This window comes from Camelina sativa, chromosome 16 (genome assembly GCF_030686135.1).
Source record: "Camelina sativa cultivar CO46 ecotype springtype chromosome 16, ASM3068613v1".
Lineage (NCBI taxonomy): Eukaryota > Viridiplantae > Streptophyta > Magnoliopsida > Brassicales > Brassicaceae > Camelina > Camelina sativa.
The window spans coordinates 6,364,402-6,372,323 of NC_141895.1; the positions used below are offsets into that span (position 1 = coordinate 6,364,402).

The window sequence follows — 7,922 nt, forward strand, 5'->3', positions numbered from 1 at the left end:
AAGGTTGGTAGCTAATTTATAAGGTGATGTGAAATAAAGTGGTTGTTGTTGCTTGGGATTAATTAAAAATCGGGTGGTGAAAAAGATAAAAAGACATTTACAGATGGGAACAATATGATTTCTCTACCTTTTCCCAACATATATTTTTTCTTTTTTCTGCTTCTATGGTCCTGAATCTTTTGGTTCACTGAAAACCCAAAGGTCTTCAGATTTTGCTAAAACAATTTTGGTTTGACGAGCTTGAAAACTAGTGGTGGACAAAAAAATCAAAACAAATTTTTCAATCCGAACTTATTAAGTAATTTAAACATCTATGATATAATTCAAATTAACTTCCACAAAACAATCCGAAATAAAATTTTGTTATTATTTGGTGTTATTTTCCAGATCCAAAAAAAAAAACAATGCCCAAACCTAGTAGTTAAAAACCACAAAGACTGGTTTTACGAAGGTTTGCTGAGTTAGTATATACTTCGCCTAAATAATTGCTAATTAGTAAATATATATGAGTAGATCTGGTCCCATAATACTTAATCACTACCTTTAGTTGTTACTTGTTAATTACCATCCTAAAACTATTAAGGCATAATTAGGACGTAGTAGATGAGAAGTAGGAACCATCATTATACTTTAGCATCCTATAATTAAATTCAAGTTCGTCTTCCCTTAAAGGATCAGCAACAATATATATATATATATATATATATAACTTTTTAATATTCAAACAGAGTTATATGTGAGTGAGTGTAATAATAACAACCTGCATTGGAACACAACATCGATCTCTAATCTATTAATGGCACAAGAGGGGTCAAGCATGCATCTCTTCCCTTCACGCCTTATATTTTTGATTGTGAGTTTGATGCACGAGATTAAATCTTGTATCTTACGTTTTATTTCATTAGGTATGTTAAGAATATTGGTTTAGTTATATCAATACTATTTGTTATGCGTTTTTATGAAATAATCATCCTAAAAAAGGTCTCAGAATCTCATTTGTGTCCTCCTGATTGGGAATATATTACTCTGCACTGATTACATATTTATGTTGTTGTTGTTGTTGTTTTTATATTGTCAACTTTAATAATTTATATTAAACTCTAAATTGGGAAACCAAACCTCCGAGACAGAGTTGGTGGAATTTTTTAGAGCAAGTAAACATTGCCACCTCTGCATGTCCTTAAACATATGAGTTTCAAACTCCACATTTTCACTATATTGAGATTTGGCAAAACAATTCGACATTATCAGAAGAATTGGCATTTATCATGTATAAATTTGTAACAAAAATACAAGATAAATTTCTTTAAATACCACAAAAAATATTTTTTTTCCAAAAATACCAAATTTTAGTTTTTTTTTCCAAAAATACCACAAATTGTTTTTTTCCAAAATTACCATAGATGTAGAATTTTTTTTTTAAGTTTGAGTTGACAAATTTAGTTTTAGGGTATAGTTTTTAGAGGTAGGATTTAGTATTTAGAATTTAGGAATTAGTTTTTAGTATTAGAACTTTAATTATAATTATGTGGTATTTTTGAAAAAATTTCTATTTTAATGGTATTTTTGGAAAAAAAAACTAAATTATGATATTTTTGGAATAAAAACATATTTTAGTGGTATTTATGACAATTGCCCAAAATACAATTGGGTTCCGTTTTCATTAGCCGCGTCATCAGTTTCATATAGTATTTGTTTCTTTTAAATATTGTATCAATTCATTTTTACGTCCATCAACATGATTGTATAGGGACTATTGATTAATTGATAACCTCTTCTAATCTTTATTAATTGTTTCATGCAGTTTCATGTGTGAAAAGATAGCTTGAGGGGTTGGTATAAGGGTTTTGATTGGTTTCACATGTACCACCATAACGTCCATAACGTGACTTTTCTCTTCAGCTTTCACTGTTCACACACTTCACAGGATTTGTTCTCTCGTCCGTAAGTTTCCCATTACTCACGTGAGAGCTCGCGTGATTTTTGTAGATTAACTATGTTCATTTAAATCAAAACACTAGCAGAAGTTTTTTAATTAATTCATAGGCCAATATAGCGATGTGGTTTTGAAGACGATAGGTTGGTTGAATTTGTTTAAATTTAACATTTTAACAATGTTTAGTGAATAAGATTCAATTGAAGGTAATGATTTAAAAAATTCACCAAGCTAAAATCCTAACGTAAACAAAAATAAGATAACTCATTCATGTGAGTTCGAGGAAAAGAAGACGAAACATGGGCTTTCTTCTAGCCCTCGCCTCTGTTTGCTTTCTGTCCATGTAGCAATTAGTCAGTGGCAGGGCCGGTCCAAACGATTTCGAAGGCTTTAAGCAAACTGTAAAACATTATTTTCATATATGACATCAAAATTTTGTTAACATTTAACTAATATCATGTCTGAAAAATTAAAAAAAATCACAGACCAAAATGATTTTAATCACATAAAATAGAAATATTAATTACCAAATTTATATAAAAAATGTGATTATTGGTTGAGGAATGATAAGTTGACAGAGAAAATTGATTTACTTATTAGCTTAATATTTGGAATTTCAAGAAATTAGGATAATAAATAAAAAAAATTAGAAAATTTTTAAAGTCGGGATGAAAGGTACCTGCAGAAAAATCAATACAATAAAACTTTTAAGTTGTCGTAAACAACATGTTTATATTAGATGATGATTTTTTAAAATTATAAGCACCTGCCGAAAAAGCGATACAATAAAACTTTTAAGAGTTTCTGCAGCAATAACACCTCAGTTTTGGAGTGTTTTAAGAGTGACACATCATTAAATCATCATCTAATATAAACATTTCATTTACTACAACTCATATTTTTCAACCAATAATAATTACTTTGTTCCACATCAATGTTTATGGATTTTAAGAAACTCACACATCATTTAAATGGTATAACTAATCAAATTATAAAAAATAACAAACATCATATCAATATTTTCTAAAAACAAATGTTAAAAATTATACCTTAAATTTAAACTAGATGAAAAAATTATTTACAATTTTTAAAAATATAATAATGTTAACCAAGTATAATAATCATTGTATGTCATATATATCATTGTAATAATAAATCTTTTAGACTTTTCAATATGAACATAATATTTTTTGACTATATAAATTATACATGCTTTGGTTGAATTTTGTTAATAATAAAACATTTATTGTTTCTTAATCTTTGTGTTTTTAGCCAAAAACTCTTAATAATATTCTCCCTCTGGTTTTATTTACTTATCGTTTTAGAATTTTGCACACAAATTAGGAAAATAGATCAATGCTCTATTATACCCTTTCTTTAATATATTTTCTAAATTTTTATTGGTTAACGCATTAAAATAGTTGGGATAAAATTGATATTTTTACCAAACATATGCATTGAAAACTTAAAATGACAAGTATTGGAAAACAAAATTTTTACTTTATAATGACAACAAAAAAATCATAGGGAGTAATTATTTAAAATAAGTAAAATAATCTCGAATTTGGGTCAAACTAGATCTTTTTTTTAATTTAATGTTAAATTATACTCAAAAAAAAAATAAACATTTTACAACCTTTGTAGAAACTGTGTGTTTAAAACATTTGTTTGTAAGATAAAACTTCAGTAGAATCTAGCCTCAAATCATGCTTGAAGATGGGCACCCTCTTTGTCGAACATGGTAACTAAACTAGATCCTTTTGACTCGGATTTTAAGGTGGGTGTAAATTAGATTTTTTAAAAGTATTTAAAGACATCTAACTTATATAAATATAACTTACTTCGTTTTTGTTTTATAATTTCAAAAAAACAAAAAAAAATCATTTTTATCATTTAGGATGAGCAAACACAGTCAACTCTCATTCACCATTCTGATTATCTTCACCATTCTTGTGATAGGTTTATACTTACATTTAGAAGAAAAAATTAATATATTATATATAATAATTGTTTGAGAAAAAAATAATTTGTCATAATCCAGTTGACAGACAAAAGAGTTTTACTTAACATTATTCTTTAAAATACCAATTCGCTTATGATATATGCTCTATGAATATATGTGTCAAACCTTCTTCTGTTCAAAATATAATTCCATAATATAAGGTTTGGCTCCTTCTAGGCCAAATTCATACCATGGCTACTAGACCTATATACCACACTGATACCTAAATATTTTCTTTTGAAATTTCCTGCTTTATAAAGTTATATGGTCTTATCATATTATTGAGAATTATTGTGACATGAACTGATTTCACAACAATAATTATTGAGAATTATTATTTCTTTTTCTTCAATAATTGTTCTCTTTTTGTAATATGGTTGACAACTATTTCAAGATAGATATTTCATAAATTTTGATGTCATGTAGTTTTCGATGAAAATTTATATAATTTTTTTATAATAAAAAAAACATATTCTGCACATAACTAATAACTTATATATCGTCCCTACAATACTTTTTCAACACAGATCTTTTTATGGATACAAAACAAAACTTTTGGAAATATATATCCTCTTAAGATACTGAAATTAAGATATAACGTTTGAAACAATTTTGTTGTTTTTGTAGGAGTGGTGGGAGACGTGAGCCAAGGAAGAAAACGTCAGTGTCACAAGACCTATCCGTTCCAGAATTGTGTAACCAGTGAGTGTGTAAATATGTGTATAAAGAAGTATAAGAAGGCGGGCGCTATTTGCACAAGATCGAATGAATCAGTTCAAGGAGTAAATCAGTGTAGATGTCTTTTTCATTGCCGCTCTTAAATTATTTTCATATTACAATAAATTCTAAAGTAATTCATAATCAATTAGAGCCATGAAGTAAAGTAACTTAACTTGTTGTGCCTATATTATGTTCACTATATATTATAAATAGTTTCTAATACTGGTAAAAGGCGTTACGAAAATGAGCTCTCCAACAATCATTTAACTTAGATGATGCAAATTATTTCTTCGAATTGACATGTCTCCCTATTGATTTAAGATTTCTATAGATCATTTATGAGTGTTGCTAAAAAAAAAGAAATTTTGAAAATGCTATACTAAACGGGCTAGTACTCAAACGAGTTGGGCCTATTGCAATAGTCAGAAGCATTAATACACGCATTTGATTAACATGTGCTCTCTTGTTTCTTCACGTAGAGAGCTACTACGCACACCCTTGCCGTTACCCCGACGAATTATTTTGTCTTTCGTAACGAGTTATGAGTTATCGAAGAATGAGAAAGACTTTTGTAATTCGCAATGCCTGATAACGACGTCGTCTCTACCAATTAGGTTGGAGCAATCACGTGGTCACACGCCACGAGTCGTACACGAAAGCTCATCTCTCCACGTGGATCACGATGATGGTATCGCCACATGACTTTTTGGACCGCTTTTAGAATTGTCTTGTTTTGTCTATTTTGTCAGGTTTGGGATAAATGAACCAGAAAACACAACCCATCTTATCGTACAATACATTGTCCTGTCTATGGATTTTCTACTGTGACGAAATTACAGTTTCATCCATGTTTACTTTACGGATTAGTGATGTGTATTCGTGAATTAGTTTCATGGTCAAGTGCCCAACACGCGTAAAAATATTCTTGTTTTCTCAATCCCTCCCTCCAAGCAATTTTAAATACTTTTTTATTTTATTATATTGTGTGGTGTGAATGTTTTATGATTTCATTTCGATGGAAAGCTCTATACAAATTATAATGTGAACAAAAAAAAACTAACTGAGAAATGAGAACCCTAAACTCATTTAGACTATGAAATTCTTTAAGATGATTTAAATAATTGATTAGTATTACAGAAAGTTGTCGTTATTGTTGTAAAATCTAATTTATATGATATGGCGTTAGTTTTTTAATATGTTTTTCAATATGCACTATTATTATGCTTTATAATTTATAAATTATAAATAAAAAAGCTTAAATTACAAACTGATTTATACACTCCAACATTTGTAACCATTCGAGTCATAAAGCTATAAAATTAAGAAAGATATAAAGAAACTAACTATTATTATTATATTATTATTATTATTAGTATAGGTTAAACAAGAAAAATCCGTACATTATCTAAAATTTATAATTACAAATCTTAAATATTTAAATGGGAAGATACATGAACTCATGTTAATTTGCCTAAAAATATTGTTTGAAGTCATGTTAATTTGCTAAAAAGTATTGTTTGATATGATTTTAATAAGTCTCCAAGGACTTCGGTATATATATTTGATCTGAAAGGAAATAATTTAAAACTTATTAACCTGATCAATATTAAGGAAGATCATCATATACTAGGTATTAATTCTTATATAGAGTATCCAATATTGGATGATGAAACGATAACATCTTTTTGTTGGAAATGTAGCAAACCTCTAATCTATCGTCCCTAGGACATTTCGAAGAAAACGTTAATAAACTCCTTTCTATTATACAATTAGAATTAACACATGATTCAAATATTCACGGTATTATTACAAAGTAAACAAAAGTCGAATAACCTAAGTTAAAAATAAAATATAAATTATAGGTTTTCGTTGATGACTTTGACAGTCATCGTTTCGTTTGGACAAAAACTGCACTGAACAAAAATGTTTTAAACTTCCACGAAAGTTCCAAGGGCATATCAGTAATTTCGTAGAAACCTGTGAGTCCATCAAGAAAAATTAACACAGAGGAGGACCAGGAGGTTTAAGTCTATCCATTGACCTTTAACACCAAGCCCAGTTCTGTATTTTATATATAAAGCAACCAAAAGCCTAAAGAGAAAGAATCTTAAAAATTTTTAACTAAACCCAAAAAAAAAAAAAAGTTTTTATTCATTTCTTCTTCTGTTTCTTGAAATGGCGACGAGCAAGTGCTACTATCAACGGCCAAGCCACCGTTTCTTCACCACCGACCAACACGTCACCGGAGCTTCCGACTTCGAGCTAGACGAATGGGATCTTTACAACACCGGTTCTGATTCAGCTCCCAGCTTCAGCTTCAGTGATCTTACAATCACCTCCGGTCGAAACAGAACTAACCGGAAAGATTCGGTTTCTGGTACAGCTGCGTCTTCGTTACCGGTCAACGTACCGGACTGGTCTAAGATTCTTGGGGAAGAGAGTCAAAGACAGAGTCACGTTACGAATGAGGAAGAAGAAGAAGAAGAAGTGGACGGAGGTGCACGGCGTGTTCCGCCGCATGAATTGCTAGCGAACCGGAGGATGGCTTCATTCTCGGTTCATGAAGGTGCTGGGAGGACTTTGAAAGGAAGAGATCTGAGTAGGGTGCGAAATACTATTTTCAAAATTAGAGGGATCGAAGATTAAATTTTATCTTTTTAAAAATTGAGGGGTTGGGTTACATATAGAAAACATGAGGGACTAAATTCGCAAAATTTGTAAGAGATGTTTGGATTTATTTTTCGTTTTTTTTTTAAATTTATTTACTTAAGATTGTAATTGAAATTTTGAGACAACAAATATGAAATTTGACTTGGTATTTCTTATATAACTTTTTTACTTCTTCGTCAACTTATTTTTATTTTTATAGTCGTTAATTAGATTCTTCTCTCCCCCTTGGTTTATTTATGATGAAGAACAATATTATCGTCAACGAGAGGTAATTTACAATGACTATGATTGTTATTATTTATTTGAGTGGGTTAACGAAGGATTAATATAATTATTAGTTAATCATGTGGCTATGGATTTGGGATTATATGACAGATGGAGACATGGTGCGTTGTCTTTTTAATCATACAATTCTACGTCGGCATATGTTTCCTCTCTCTTTTATTTCTTATCAGCTAATCCAATTATTCGTAATTGTGTATATAGTATAAACACAAATCTGGTTGGTTCATTCTGGTAAATCAATATAAGAATTCGTGTGTGTATAAGATTACCATATACTATATTACTACCACCTTAATTAATACCTTATGA

General features: G+C 29.4%; 1 non-coding gene across 1 annotated transcript; it reads left to right on the top strand.

The window, feature by feature from the left end:
* Nucleotides 1-6,599: 6,599 nt before the first annotated feature.
* On the top strand, nt 6,600-7,485 carry LOC104750056 (protein S40-4). Its single transcript, XR_015583397.1, has one exon. It is a non-coding gene; the product is annotated as a protein S40-4 (transcript).
* The last annotated feature ends 437 nt before the right edge of the window (nt 7,486-7,922 follow it).